The following is a 16,545-nucleotide window of genomic DNA, read 5'->3' on the forward strand; positions in this document are numbered from 1 at the left end:
TGCAGAGGCTGGGGGACGCGCAGGTGAGCATGTACTGTTTGTTTTTTTAACTTTTACGCTGGTAACCAGGGTAAACATCGGGTTACTAAGCGCGGCCCTGCGCTTAGCAACCCGATGTTTACCCTGGTTACCCGGGGACCTCGGCATCGCTGGTCGCTGGAGAGCGGTCTGTGTGACAGCTCTCCTGCGACCACACAGCGACGCTGCAGCGATCGGCATTGCTGTCGCTATCGCTGCAGCGTCGCTTAGTGTGACGGTACCTTTAGCCTCTCACCCAGCCAAAAGAGATTTTATGCTTTGTACTGATAAAGGGCAATACCCTTGAAACACTGTCTGCAAATTGAGATTCTGATTTGGCTTTTATCCTAAGCCATATTACAAGGCTCATTAAAGGGTTGATATTGACATATAGGATTGCTAATTCCAATAGATGATACCAGTTCTGTTCCTCTCTGAAGAAAGACAATTTACATGTGAAAGAAAGTAAAATTTAAATTTTTGCCTTCCACTTTCTATTAATTCTTGTGAAGCTCCTCAAGGGTTAATAAACTTCTTTAATGTGGTTTTGAGAACTTTGAGGGTTCCAGCTTTTAGAATGGTGTTACTTTTGGGTATTTTCTGTCATATAGGCCCCCAAAGTCACTTCAAATATGATGTGAACCCCAAAAAAATTGCTTTGTAAATTTTGTTGAAATTTTTTTTGCTAAAGTTGTATCCCTTTTAGCTTCCTAACCAAAAAATGTTTAAAAAATGAAAAAAGGATGTAGATGCAAAGTAGACATGGGAATTGTTTTTTTATTAATTATTTTGTGTGAGATAACTCTCTGGTTTAAGGGCATCATAATTACAATTTTGAGTTATTACCTCATAAAGTGAAACTGGGCACATCTCTAAAATTTGGCCTAGTCATGAAGGTGAAAACAGGCTTGGGTGATGTAATCAAAGGAACTAAATAGTCTTGTAAATTATTGATAACTGCTGCTGTAAAAGAAAAGGATGGATTGCACATGGATAAGAAAACAATTGTCCAAGTTTTCTGAATGAAGCTGACAATTTTTATACGCATGTGTGATCCAGGTTTTCTAGGTTACTTAGTGGAAAATAGATAAATATAAACATGCAAAATTATTCATATGGTATAGGTATAATCAGCACATCATATGACCACTTCTGCATGAAGTTGATCCATTGGTGACTTTGATGGGTAGAAAGATATGCAATTATTAAAATAAACAGAGAATTTAAAGAGTTACATTGTATTTCCTACTTTAAAAGACTTATGAAGGACTATTTAATATGGCCTGCAAGCATGTCCTAACAAGAAAAATAATCAGTGCACAGTAGAATAAGCGCCCTTCCTAACTGATAACTTATAAGCCTTCATCTTTATTCTCCTCACTCGTATGTTTCACTTAAAATAAGATGTTATTAATCTTTGCCTTGTTGGGGACTCTGTACATTAATTAGAGTGAATTGCTCACCATTTACAATTATAATATGTACGATAATTTAGCCCTCACAATCAGGAAAGCTTTTTCATGATGACATGGTTAAGGGACCTGTGAATTAACAATCTTTTCATGTGGTTTTATGTAAATCTACAACATTTGTTTTATTATTATGGTTTTAATAAGAAGTCAGTTACCATTAGGTGTTGATTGAAAAAAATATATCATTACTGGCTGCACCACCCATCACTATATTTTTCAGATACAGGTTCTCTTGTCTTGTCCATGTATAGTTTGTTCCAGTAGCCCATTTACCATCAGATTGTCCGGGTTCCTGGACATCTGACGTGGACCTTGTTAATCCAGGCAATGTCCGAGCTGGCATGACTCTCTTTGTGTGTGACACTCTCATGTTTATTGAGGTAGTCTTGCCCAAGGACCACTACTGGTATATTATTTCCAACAGCGCAGAGCCAGGATTTGAACCGCAGACTCCCAAGTTGGTGATTGTGCACTTTAACCACTATGCTATAACAGCCACCTAAGGTAGGTATTATAGACCCAAGGTGCAGACTATGCAAATAAACCTTAGAAACGGTGAAGATGTGGAAGGTGAAGGCAACATTGATTCCATTGGTGATAGGAGCACTTGGAGCAGTGACCCCTAAGTTGGGAAAATAGCTACAACAGATCCCAGGAGCAACATCGGATCTCTGTCCAGAAAAGTGCAATGTTGGGAACAACTAAGACCCTGCACAGAACCCTCAAACTCACAGGCCTCTGGTAGCGGACTAGAAAATGAGAAAGGGAAAAAAAAGACCAGATATACACTCACCGGCCACTTTATTAGGTACACCATGCTAGTAACGGGTTGGACCCCCTTTTGCCTTCAGAACTGCCTCAATTCTTCGTGGCATAGATTCAACAAGGTGCTGGAAGCATTCCTCAGAGATTTTGGTCCATATTGACATGATGGCATCACACAGTTGCCGCAGATTTGTCGGCTGCACATCCCAAAGATGCTCCATACAAGGCAGGATGGATCCATGCTTTCATGTTGTTTACGCCAAATTCTGACCCTACCATCCGAATGTCGCAGCAGAAATTGAGACTCATCAGACCAAGCAACGTTTTTCCAATCTTCTACTGTCCAATTTCGATGAGCTTGTACAAATTGTAGCCTCAGTTTCCTGTTCTTAGCTGAAAGGAGTGGTACCCGGTGTGGTCTTCTGCTGCTGTTGCCCATCTGCCTCAAAGTTCGACGCACTGTGCGTTCAGAGATGCTCTTAGGCCTACCTTGGTTGTAACGGGTGGCGATTTGAGTCACTGTTGCCTTTCTATCAGCTCGAACCAGTCTGCCCATTCTCCTCTGACCTCTGGCATCAACAAGGCATTTCCGCCCACAGCACTGCCGCTCACTGGATTTTTTTTCTTTTTCGGACCATTCTCTGTAAACCCTAGAGATGGTTGTGCTTGAAAATCCCAGTAGATCAGCAGTTTCTGAAATACTCAGACCAGCCCTTCTGGCACCAACAACCATGCCACGTTCAAAGGCACTCAAATCACCTTTCTTCCCCATACTGATGCTCGGTTTGAACTGCAGGAGATTGTCTTGACCATGTCTACATGCCTAAATGCACTGAGTTGCCGCCATGTGATTGGCTGATTAGAAATTAAGTGTTAACAAGAAGTTGGACAGGTGTACCTAATAAAGTGGCCGGTGAGTGTATATATACATACATACATACATACATACACTGCTCAAAAAATAAAAGGGAACACTTAAACAACAGAATATACTCCCTGACAGAAGTTATGTCACTTATCCATGTTATGTAGATAAAAGCTTATAACCTGATGTTAAATTCATCCATTGGTTGTATAAATTTATTCTTTTGAAAGCTGAAACCCTCCGAAATGTGGTTTAGGTTAAGAAAATAAATTGGCATCAATGCAGAAATATTGATCAGTAAATGGACACAGAATGGTCAGCTTTTGGCAAGACAAAAGTTTTGTCGCCTGGTCATATAATGCACTCAATCCTAGTTTACATCCTCACCTGTGCTCAGTAAATGATCGGTTAATTAGTGTGTGTATGAAAAGAAACCAGCATCCCGGACCTTCAATTGAACGTCAACTTGAGCTCTGACAACATGCCAAAAATCCACCCTGCGACCAAAGCCTGGATTATCAAGAGGCTGAAGACCAGATCCACTGCAGAGGCGGCTGGCACTTTTAATGTGTCTCATTGTCAAGCACAAAGAATTAAAAATAGATTTGAAGAGACTGGAGATGTGTTTGACAAGCCCAGGTCCGGCAGACAACACAAGACAACTGCTCAGGAGAAACATTTGTTGGTTAGAAAATCCAAAGCAAGCCCCTCTTCCACTGCAGCAGAGCTCCAACAGGCCTGGTCACCTCAAGTCCCTGTGTCAACTAGAACAGTTTGTAGGATTCTGTCTTGAAATGGCCTCCATGGTCGAATCAGTGCCCAGAAGCCAGCACTAAACAAAAGGCGAATAAAAAACCAGGTGGCATTTGCAAAGTCGCACAGCCTGCTAAACAGATGGATGCTGGAAAAGTGACAGAAGGTGGATTTCTATTATGAATCTTCAGTAGAATTACACCACAGCCGCCACAAACACTGCAAGAGACCTACTGGAGCCCGTATGGATCCAAAATACACCCAGAAAACAGTTAAATTTGGTGGTAGAAAGATCATGGTCTGGGGTTACATTCAGTATAGGGGTGGAAGGCAATATCAGTAGCCTAAAATATCAAGAAGTATTAGCTAGCTCTTATATTCCAAATAATAAAAGGGGTCAAACTCTGCAGCAGGATGGTGCTCCATCTCATACATCCATCTCTGCAACAAAGTTCCTCCAGGCAAAAAAGATCAAGGTGCTTCAAGGACTGGCCAGCCCAGTCACCCGACATGAACATCATTGAGCATGTTTGGGGTAGGATGAAAGAGGAAGCTTGGAAGACAAAACCAAAGAATCTAGATGAACTCTGGGAGGCATGTAAGACTGCATTCTTTGCTATTCCTGATGACTTCATTTATAAATTGTATGAATGTTATGACCCCAATGGCAGAGGGTCTCAGAAATAATTACTAAGTCTGCAAACACAAAAAACCAGCTCATAGGGCAGTGGTAACTGAGCTGACCATATATCTAATCCTAGCACCACAAATAGCAGCAGCCGGGGAACGTGCCTACGTTTGTTCTAGACGTCTCGCGCCAGCCGGAGAACTAACTAACCCTATAAGGGAAAAAGAAAGACCTTTCTTGCCTCCAGAGAAAAGACCCCAAAAGTTGGACACAAGCCCCCAACAAATAATAACGGTGAGGTAAGAGGAAAAGACAAACGTAAGAATGAGCTAGGTATTTAGCAAAGAGAGGCCCACTAGCTAATAGCAGAATATAGTAAGATGACTTATATGGTCAGCAAAAACCCTATCAAAATATCCACGCTGGATATTCAAGAACCCCCGAACCGTCTAACGGCCCGGGGGGAGAACACCAGCCCCCTAGAGCTTCCAGCAAGGTCAGGAATCACATTTAGTACAAGCTGGACAAAAATGAGAGCAAGCAAATAACAAAAAAAACAAAGAAGCAGGACTTAGCTTAATTTTGCACGAACCCGGACCAGCAGACAGGAGCAAACAGAAAGGATCTGATTACAACGATGCCAGGCACTGGACTAAGGATCCAGGAAGCTTATATAGCAACTCCCCTGGACTAACGACCCAGGTGGGTGCCAAACTGAGGAAAGACAATCCCAGAGTCATATCACTTGTAACCACAAGAGGGAGCCAAAAAGTCTAATTCACAACAGTACCCCCCCCTTAAGGAGGGGTCACCGAACCCTCACCAAGACCACCAGGGCGATCAGGATGAGCAGCGTGAAAGGCACGAACTAAATCGGCCGCATGCACATCAGAGGCAACCACCCAGGAATTATCCTCCTGACCATAGCCCTTCCACTTGACCAGATACTGAAGCCTCCGTCTGGAGAGACGAGAATCCAAGATCTTCTCCACCACGTACTCCAACTCGCCCTCAACCAACACCGGAGCAGGAGGCTCAACAGAAGGAACCACAGGTACAACGTACCGCCGCAACAAAGACCTATGGAATACGTTGTGAATGGCAAACGACACCGGAAGATCCAAGCGAAAGGACACAGGATTAAGGATTTCCAATATCTTGTAAGGACCGATGAAGCGAGGCTTAAATTTAGGAGAGGAGACCTTCATCGGAACAAATCGAGAAGACAGCCATACCAAATCCCCAACACGAAGTCGGGGACCCACACCGCGGCGGCGGTTGGCAAAACGCTGAGCCTTCTCCTGTGACAACTTCAAGTTGTCCACCACATGATTCCAGATCTGCTGCAACCTATCCACCACAGAATCTACCCCAGGACAGTCAGAAGGCTCCACATGTCCCGAGGAAAAACGAGGGTGGAAACCAGAGTTGCAGAAAAATGGCGAAACCAAAGTAGCGGAACTAGCCCGATTATTAAGGGCAAACTCAGCCAACGGCAAGAAGGTCACCCAATCATCCTGATCTGCCGAAACAAAACACCTCAAATAAGCCTCCAGAGTCTGATTAGTTCGCTCCGTTTGTCCATTAGTCTGAGGATGAAAGGCAGATGAAAACTACAAATCAATGCCCATCCTAGCACAAAAGGATCGCCAGAACCTGGAAACAAACTGGGATCCTCTGTCAGACACAATATTCTCAGGAATGCCATGTAAACGAACCACATTCTGAAAGAACACAGGAACCAGATTGGAAGAGGAAGGCAGCTTAGGCAAAGGCACCAAATGGACCATTTTAGAAAAGCGATCACACACCACCCAGATGACAGACATGCCCTGAGACACCGGGAGATCTGAAATGAAATCCATGAAAATGTGTGTCCAAGGCCTCTTCGGGACAGGCAAGGGCAAGAGCAACCCGCTGGCACGAGAACAGCAAGGCTTAGCTCGAGCACAAGTCCCACAGGACTGCACAAATGACCGCACATCCCGTGACAAGGAAGGCCACCAAAAGGACCTAGCCACCAGATCTCTGGTGCCAAAAATTCCCGGATGCCCTGCCAACACCGAGGAATGAACCTCGGAAATGACTCTGCTGGTCCACTTATCAGGAACAAACAGTCTGTCAGGTGGACAAGAATCAGGTCTCCCAGCCTGAAATCTCTGCAACACACGTCGCAAATCCGGAGAAATGGCTGACAAGATAACTCCCTCTTTAAGAATACCAACTGGTTCTGCGACTCCCGGAGAGTCAGGCACAAAGCTCCTTGAAAGAGCATCAGCCTTCACATTCTTTGAACCTGGTAAATACGAGACCACAAAGTCAAAACGGGAGAAAAACAATGACCAGCGGGCCTGTCTAGGATTCAGGCGTTTAGCAGACTCGAGATACATCAAATTTTTGTGATCAGTCAAGACCACCACACGATGCTTTGGACCCTCGAGCCAATGATGCCACTCCTCAAATGCCCACTTCATGGCCAACAACTCCCGATTGCCAACATCATAATTCCGCTCAGCAGGCGAAAACTTCCTAGAGAAGAAAGCACATGGTCTCATTACCGAGCAACCAGGGCCTCTCTGCGACAAAACGGCCCCTGCCCCAATCTCAGAAGCATCCACTTCGACCTGAAAGGGAAGTGAGACATCAGGCTGGCACAAAACAGGCGCCGAGGTAAACCGGCGCTTCAACTCTTGGAACGCCTCCACGGCTGCAGGAGCCCAGTTAGCAACATCAGAACCTTTCTTGGTCATATCCGTCAAAGGTTTAACAACGCTAGAAAAATTAGCGATAAAACGACGGTAGAAGTTAGCAAAACCCAAGAACTTCTGAAGACTCTTAACTGACGTGGGTTGAGTCCAATCATGAATAGCTCAGACCTTGACTGGGTCCATCTCCACAGCAGAAGGGGAAAAAATAAACCCCAAAAAGGGAACCTTCTGTACTCCAAAGAGACACTTTGAGCCCTTAACAAGCAAAGCATTCTCACGCAAAACCTGAAACACCATCCTGACCTGCTCCACATGTGAGTCCCAATCTTCAGAGAAAACCAGAATATCATCCAGATAAACAATCATAAATTTATCCAGATACTTCCGGAAAATATCATGCATAAAGGACTGAAACACTGAGGGAGCATTAGAGAGCCCAAAAGGCATCACCAAGTACTCAAAATGACCTTCGGGCGTATTAAATGCTGTCTTCCATTCATCTCCTTGCTTAATGCGCACAAGGTTGTACGCACCACGAAGATCTATCTTGGTGAACCACTTGGCACCTTTAATCCGGGCAAACAAATCTGACAACAGCGGCAAAGGATACTGAAATTTAACAGTGATTTTATTCAGAAGCCGATAGTCAATACAAGGTCTCAAAGATCCATCCTTCTTGGCCACAAAAAAGAATCCCGCACCAAGAGGGGAAGAGGATGGACGGATATGCCCCTTCTCCAGAGACTCCTTGATATACGAACGCATTGCGGCATGCTCAGGTACAGACAGATTAAATAGTCTTCCCTTAGGAAATTTACTACCTGGAATCAAATTTATGGTGCAGTCACAGTCCCTATGAGGAGGCAGAGCACTGGACCTGGACTCGCTGAATACATCCTGATAATCAGACAAATACTCAGGAACTTCCGAAGGAGTAGAGGAAGCAATAGACACCGGCGGGGAATCAGCATGAATTCCCTGACAGCCCCAACTTGACACAGACATTGCCTTCCAATCCAAGACTGGATTGTGGGTCTGTAACCATGGCAGACCCAAAATGACCAAATCATGCATTTTATGCAGAACAAGAAAACGAATCACCTCCCGATGTTCAGGAGTCATGCACATGGTTACCTGCGTCCAAAACTGCGGTTTATTTTCCGCCAATGGCGTAGCATCAATACCTCTAAGAGGAATAGGATTTACCAACGGTTCAAGAACAAAACCACAGCGCTTGGCAAATGACAGATCCATAAGACTCAGGGCAGCACCTGAATCCACAAACGCCATAACAGGGTAAGAAGACAATGAGCAAATTAAAGTCACAGACAAAATAAATTTAGGTTGCAAATTACCAATGGCGACAGGACTAACAACCCTTGTAAGGCGTTTAGAGCATGCTGATATAACATGTGTAGAATCACCACAGTAAAAACACAACCCATTCTGACGTCTATGATTTTTCCGCTCATTTCTAGTCTGAATTCTATCACATTGCATTAAATCAGGTGTTTGTTCAGACAACACCACCAGAGGATTAGCGGTTTTGCGCTCCCGCAAACGCCGGTCAATTTGAATAGCCAGCGCCATGGAATCATTCAGACTTGTAGGAATGGGGAAACCCACCATCACATTCTTAATGGCTTCAGAAAGGCCATTTCTGAAATTTGCGGCCAGAGCACACTCATTCCACTGAGTAAGCACGGACCATTTCCGAAATTTTTGGCAATACACTTCAGCTTCATCCTGGCCCTGAGAAATAGCCAGCAAGGCTTTTTCTGCCTGAACTTCAAGATTGGGTTCCTCGTAAAGCAATCCGAGTGCCAGAAAAAACGCATCAATATTTGCCAATGCCGGATCTCCTGGCGCTAGCGAGAAAGCCCAATCCTCAGGGTCGTCCCGTAAAAAAGAGATAACAATTTTAACTTGCTGAGCTGAATCTCCAGATGAACGGGGTCTCAGAGATAGAAACAATTTACAATTATTCCTGAAATTCCTAAACTTAAATCGGTCTCCAGAAAACAGTTCAGGAATAGGTATTTTAGGTTCAGACATTGGACTACTGGTAACAAAATCTTGTATGCCCTGCACACGAGCAGCAAGCTGGTCTACACTTGTAATCAAGGTCTGGACATTCATGTCTGCAGCAAGCACAAGCCACTCAGAGGTAAAGGGGAGGAAGAGAGGAAAAAAAAAAAAAAAAAAAACTCAGAATTTCATTTCTTACAATCCCACTTCAGCAATGCATTAAACATTCAATGAGGTCCTGGCATACTGTTATGACCCCAATGGCAGAGGGTCTCAGAAATAATTACTAAGTCTGCAAACACAAAAAACCAGCTCATAGGGCAGTGGTAACTGAGCTGACCATATATCTAATCCTAGCACCACAAATAGCAGCAGCCGGGGAACGTGCCTACGTTGGTTCTAGACGTCTCGCGCCAGCCGGAGAACTAACTAACCCTAGAAGGGAAAAGAAAGACCTTTCTTGCCTCCAGAGAAAAGACCCCAAAAGTAGGATACAAGCCCCCAACAAATAATAACGGTGAGGTAAGAGGAAAAGACAAACGTAAGAATGAGCTAGGTATTTAGCAAAGAGAGGCCCACTAGCTAATAGCAGAATATAGTAAGATGACTTATATGGTCAGCAAAAACCCTATCAAAATATCCACGCTGGATATTCAAGAACCCCCGAACCGTCTAACGGCCCGGGGGGAGAACACCAGCCCCCTAGAGCTTCCAGCAAGGTCAGGAATCACATTTAGTACAAGCTGGACAAAAATGAGAGCAAGCAAATAACCAAAAAAACAAAGAAGCAGGACTTAGCTTAATTTTTCACAAACCCGGACCAGCAGACAGGAGCAAACAGAAAGGATCTGATTACAACGATGCCAGGCACTGGACTAAGGATCCAGGAAGCTTATATAGCAACTCCCCTGGACTAACGACCCAGGTGGGTGCCAAACTGAGGAAAGACAATCCCAGAGTCATATCACTAGTAGCCACAAGAGGGAGCCAAAAAGTCTAATTCACAACAATGAATCAGTGTTGAACCGCATGGATGCAGTCCTTCAAGCTCATGGAAGTCACACAAAATATTAAATATGACTCTAATAGCACCACAACTTCATTCACCAATGTTCTGCAACATATATTTGTATTTTAAGTTAATTATTTGTTTGAATATCACATTACTTTCTGTTGGTGACAACTTTTGTCTTGCCAAAATCTGACCATTCTGTGTCCATTAACTGATCAATATTTCTCCATTAATGCCAATTTATTTTCCTAACCTAAACCACATTTCGGAAGGTTTTAGCTTTCAAAAGAATAATTTATACAACCAATAGATGAATTTAATGTCCGGTTATAAGCTTTTATTTACATAACATGGATAAGCGACATAACTTCTGTCAGGGAGTGTATAACCCAAAGAAAACCAAACTTCTGTGGAATCAAACTGTCCACTTAGGAAGCAACACTGTCTGACAATCAATCTCACATGCTGTTGTGCAACTGGAATAGACAACAGATGGAAATTATTGGCAATTATCAAGACACACTCAGTAAAGGAGTGGTTCTGCAGGTGGGGACCACATACTACATCTCAGTACCAATGCTTTCTGGCTGATGTTTTGGGTACTTTTGAATGCTGGTTGTGCTTTCACACTCATGGTAGCATGAGACGGACTCTACAACTGAGACAAATGGCTCAGGTAGTGCAGCTAATCCAGGATGGCACATCAATGCGAGCTGTGGCAAGAAGATTTGCTGTGTCTGTCAGCATAGTGTCCAGAGGCTGGAGGCGCTACCAGGAGACAGGCCAGTACATCAGGAGATGTGGAGGGGGCCGTAGGAGGGCAACAACCCTGCAGCAGGATGGCTACCTCAGCCTTTGTGCAAGGAGGAGCAGGAGGAGCATTGCCAGAGCCCTGCATAATGACCTCCAGCAGGCCATAAATGTGCATGTGCATCATCCACCAGGACCATAGGGTACTCGGTACTAGGTCCGGTCGCAATTAAAGGGGATGTCACGGTGGCTGCAACCCGGTACGTGGCCCTGGGCACCCAAATAAAGGGAAAGGTCTTTTAAAGTGAGTAGTAATAAAGTTTGTGTTCGTAACGCCACCTGTGGTTCTCGGTCAGAGGGGACCAATGCTGCTTAAAGGGGTCCTCTGGGGTAATGTTACTGCAGCATAGATGGTGACGCTTTCCACAGGTGAAGCGGAATCCCCAGGGCTCCCAGTGTAGTGGGCAAGGATGGTGGGTTGCCAGTAAATAAACAGAGGACACAGGGTTGCAGTCTTTACCTAGTTTACTGTTGCTGTAGTCAGCCTCAGTCCAAGGTATCGGCAACAGGTGTAGATGGAGTCCAGGCAGCCTGAAGAAAGGTGGAAACCTCTTTGACAGGTCAGTTTGGGAGCCTTCCACTTTTTGTTGACTATTAGTCTGTTGCTGCCTGTAGTGTCCTGGCAAGGTCCTCGATCTCTCCTGTCCAGGGATAGTACCTGCACGGTAGGCAACTTGAGCCGTTTCTCTGGGGTCTCTTTATACAATGACTCCGGGCTCTGGAATGCTGCTGTACCTCAGGTTTTATACGGGCAGGTTACTTTGAGCTCTCTGCCCTCTGATTCTGCTGTGGGACTTGCAGTTCCACACAACCTTGGGATCCTGGTGCCCGGATTCTGCGCTCAGCTTTGAGGGGCCCAATCATAGCCTCCTCAAGCTCCTGATCACTCCTCTGCTCCTTCCCTGTCTCTTGTCTCTACCAGACTAACTAACTCCTACTCCAGACCAGGATGTATAACAGGGAAGTTCCCCCAAAATGGGGTTTTGAGCTCCCCTTTCAGGCCTGGAGTCAGAATGTGTTGAATGTGAGATTACCTGCCAAAGGGATCCCTCCTGTCTCCAGGCATGGCATTACCCTCCGCGAGAGGAAGGCAGCACCACTGTGGTACCCGAACTCCTGGGGTGCCACATTCCATTCTGTTAAATCCAGCACTCCTGGACTGGGAAAAGAAAACATAAACAAACAGGTTAGAAAGGATGCAAAACATTTTTGACAAAGGCATACAAACAGGGTACATATACTTTTTTTTTTTTTTTCTCTTCCCTTACGGGATGACCTTTTTGCTTAAACGTTGCAAAAACAGAATTTATCAAAGTACAACTGGTCTTATACCAGGGTGTCTTTGCTCATAAATAACAGTACTGATGCGAGGGATCCGTCATAAAACCCCAACATAGGCTTAGGTGGGCTACGAGGCGCATATTCAGACCCTGTGTTTAGCCACGACAGAATGTTTTCTGCTTCAGGTCTGTGAACAAACAAGGCCCTACCAACGCTGGCAATGTGGGTAGAACCAGGGTGCACCTTGAGTGTGCCAAATATTTACAGTCACAGTTTTTGGGCAATTCTCCATCCATTACCCTACTGTCCATTTTAAACCTGTAATAAGCATAAGCAAACATTTTAAAACGGGTAGCAGCAATTATTGACATCTCATACTTTAGTCCCTGTAACGGGCTGGGATTTGACCTCTGGTACTATGGGTAGACCTACTCAGTGCTTCTGATGATCTAGCTTGGTCTAACATGTCTGCTGCTGCGGTTGTGAACCCACTAGTGTCTGTGTTACTTGTAGGCCTGCATTGTATTGGTAACTGCCTGCGACTTCTTAGACTTACCATTGGTCTGACAGATTCACAGATAGCAGAGGGTGGATTCTCTGGTTCCACTGCTGGTGTGATGTTTGCTGCTTGAGCCCGCTGGTGTACAGTCTCTTCTGGTTCAGGATGGTTTTGAATCATGTCTTGTTCTGGTATTTTCAGCTGGGGAAAAGTCAAAACAGGCACCACTATAGCTTGATGTACTTGAGTCCAAGACTGGGGAAAATCTCCAAGAACAGTATGGATTCTCTTTTCCTTTTCTTCCGTAGGTTGAGAAGTACCTGGATCTTTTTGCTTGTCTCTGTTTGTCAGGGAATAATTTAAGATGATCCCTTGATGCCGCATTTGAGGTTTCTCCTCCATCTTTGCTTATTAGACACACTTTAGTATTGTCAAAGTTCGAAGGTAAGATGGTATATGGTTCTGCTTCCCACTGGTCATCAAGTTTGTGCATTCTCCTTTTGTGCTTTGTGATGACAAGGGAATTGCAGGGGCACATTGATTGTAGTTTCTCTTGTTTTTGTCTTGCCTGGGACAAGCTTCTTTAAACACATTCTTGTACTTGGTTGACAAAAGTGTTGTTTGGAAGGCCTTGGCTGCCATCTTCGCTGTCTGGTCCTTGACAGGCAAGACTCACAGGAATCTGGAGTAATAGTCCACAATGGTCAAAGCATAGACATAGCCCTACCAGCTTGGAGTTAGCTTCATGTGGTATAAGGCCACAAGTTCAAGTGGCTGTTTGGTGACTATGGGTTGTAGGGGAGCCATCTGGCTGTCACAGTCCTTTCTGCATAGATTGCATGGGCCACACTCTTGGCACCACTTTTCAATGGCTTTTCTCATGCCAATCCAGTAGAACCTTCCACGAAGTAGGATCTTTAACTTCTTCCATCCAAAGTGTTCTGCTCCATCGTGGTATGCTTCCAAGATCATTGGCGCATCTTGCCTCGGGACTACCATCTGCCATACCAACTCGTGAGTGTGTGGGTCAATATTCCTCCGACACAGTTTACTGTTGTAGATAAACAATTTGCCCTTCTCTTTCCACAGTTGTTGAGTCTCTTGTGGAGCATCTGGACCAGGGTGCGAATCGGCTTGTCAGCAGCTCTTTTACCAGATGGACTGCTGGGTCACTATCCTGCGTCTCTGCCCATCCATGGTGGGGCAATGGGTTCAGAATGGCTTCTTGCTTGTTATTGCACTTGTTCCTCATATAATGGGAGTACTGAGTCGCCCCGCGGCAATGGAAAGCTGGTAACTCAATCTCTTCAAGTGCTTCCGGATCTTCTTCCACCTCTAATAATTGGGCATCCTGGACAGCGCATCGGCATTTGCATTCTTGTGCCCTGCATGGTACTTGATGGTGAATTCATAGTTGGACAACCGGGCCATCCCTCGCTGCTCTAATGCACCTAGTTTTGCAGTTCCAGGTGGGTCAGTGGGTTGTTGTCTGTGAAAACGGTGAATCTTTCTGTAGCCAGGTAGTGTTTGAACAGCTCTGTTACCACCCAGACTATGGTGAGGAACTCCAGCTTGAAGGAACTGTAGTTTTCAGGGTTCCTTTCAGTGAGACAAAGCTTCCTGCTGGCGTAGGCAATTACTATTTATTTGCCTTTCTGCACCTGGGACAGCACTGCCCCAATCCCACCTTGCTGACATCTGTGTAGAGCACAAACGGTTGGTCATAATCAGGGTAGGCCAGTACCTCATCTCCCGTGAGAGCAAACTTCAACCCAGTGAAGGATCCTTCCAGCCTTTTGTTCCACTCAAACGGAGTGCCCGTGCTCTTGATCTTCTTGAATTAGCCCACCAACAGGTCTTGCAGGGGTTCAGCTATCTTAGGGAAGTCTTTAATGAACCTTCGGTAGTAGCCTACCAAACCGAGGAACTGCCAGACTTCGTGGATGTTGCTGGGTTTCAGCCAATCCCTGATCACGGTGACCTTGTCAGGGTCTGGTGCCATTCCTTTGGCGCTTACCACATGGCTCAGGTACTGCACTTTGGGCTTTAACAGGTGACACTTAGATGGTTTTAACTTCAGGCCAAAGTTAGACAGAGCTTCAAACACTTCGGCCAGGTGTTTCAGGTGGTCTTCATATGTCTTGGAGAAAACAATGACATCATCCAGGTACAACAGGACGGTCTCAAAATTCTTGTGCCAGAGACAGCACTCCATCATCCTCTGGAATGTTCCTGGTGCTTTGCACAGTCCGAACGGCATGTAGTGGAAGTCAGAGAGGTCCATCAATGTCGTGAAGGCAGGCTTTTCCTTAGCCGCCTCTGCCACAGGAACCTGCCAATACCCACTAGTGAGATCCAAGATGGAGAAAGTCTTTGAAAAACACCATTAACCGGTGAGTAACTGAGTCCATGACAGCACCACAGAGAGGGGATCCGCCCTTCAGGAACAGGAAACCTACAGATACATAAGGGCGGCACCTCTCCCACTCATCAGTTGGTTTACAGAGCACAAGAGGACCACCAAGGTTAACAGCATAATTTATGTACAACGATACTACTGCTAACTATTCACCACGAGTGGACTATATAAAAAAGGGAAGAGGTGTATACCCAGAACTTAAGAAGATGGGAGAGTATGAACGAGTGCTGTCATAGACTCCGAAAAACACCGTTAACCGGTCAGTAGCTAAGACTTTATCGGTCGTCCATGACAGCACCACAGAGAGAATTGCAGAGAGTAAACTGTTTAGGGAGGGACTACGGCTTGCATCACTTTTACTCCAAAAGAGAGGTCCGAGGAAGCACCCAGGTTTAATCTAAAATGGTTATAGAATGTGTTTGGAGAAGACCAAGTAGCAGCCTTACATACTTGGTTGATCGACACCTCTAACCTCTCCACCCACGAGGCAGCCATAGCTCTAGTGGAATGCGCTCTTAGACCTTCAGGTGTTGGCTTGCCCTCTGAGATGTATGCCAGCGAAATAGCCTCCCTGATCCACCTAGCTATCATAGATTTTGATGCTTTATGACCTTTTCTACTACCCTGATAGGACACAAATAGGGCATTATCTATCTTCCAAGGATCAGTCACTGCTAGATACTCTAGGATACATCTTCTTACGTCTAAAGTGTGTAGTTTCCTTTCTTTATCATTAGTAGGATTAGGGAGGAAAAATGGAAGAACTATCTCCTGTGTTTTATGGAATCTGGACACTACTTTAGGAAGATATGCTGGATCAGGGGAAAGTATCACTCTATCATCCCTAAGTTGCATGTAAGGGGGAAGCCTGGATAATGCCTGGATGTCGCCTACCCTACGAGCTGACATTAGGGCCACCAGGAAGGCTACTTTAAGAGACAGGTTTTTAATAGAGGCTGAAGAAATTGGCTCGTATGGGGCTTCTGTCATGGCCGAGAGGACTAAGTTTAAGTCCCACGGCATAACCCTATTCTTCACCATTGACCTACACCGTTTTGTCGCCTTGATGAATCTACTGATCCAGTAATTTTCAGAAATGTTGCAGCCAAACAGGGCCCCTAAGGCTGACACCTGTACTTTAAGAGTATTTGGGGATAACCCCATATCCAACCCCTTTTGCAAGAACTCCAAAATCTGGTCTATTGGAGTTGATTGACCAGCTACTACCCCCGAGTTTTGAAGAAATCTTTTCCAGATCCTGACATAAATTTTTGTGGTGATTATTTT

This window comes from Ranitomeya variabilis, chromosome 3 (genome assembly GCF_051348905.1).
Source record: "Ranitomeya variabilis isolate aRanVar5 chromosome 3, aRanVar5.hap1, whole genome shotgun sequence".
NCBI lineage: Eukaryota > Metazoa > Chordata > Amphibia > Anura > Dendrobatidae > Ranitomeya > Ranitomeya variabilis.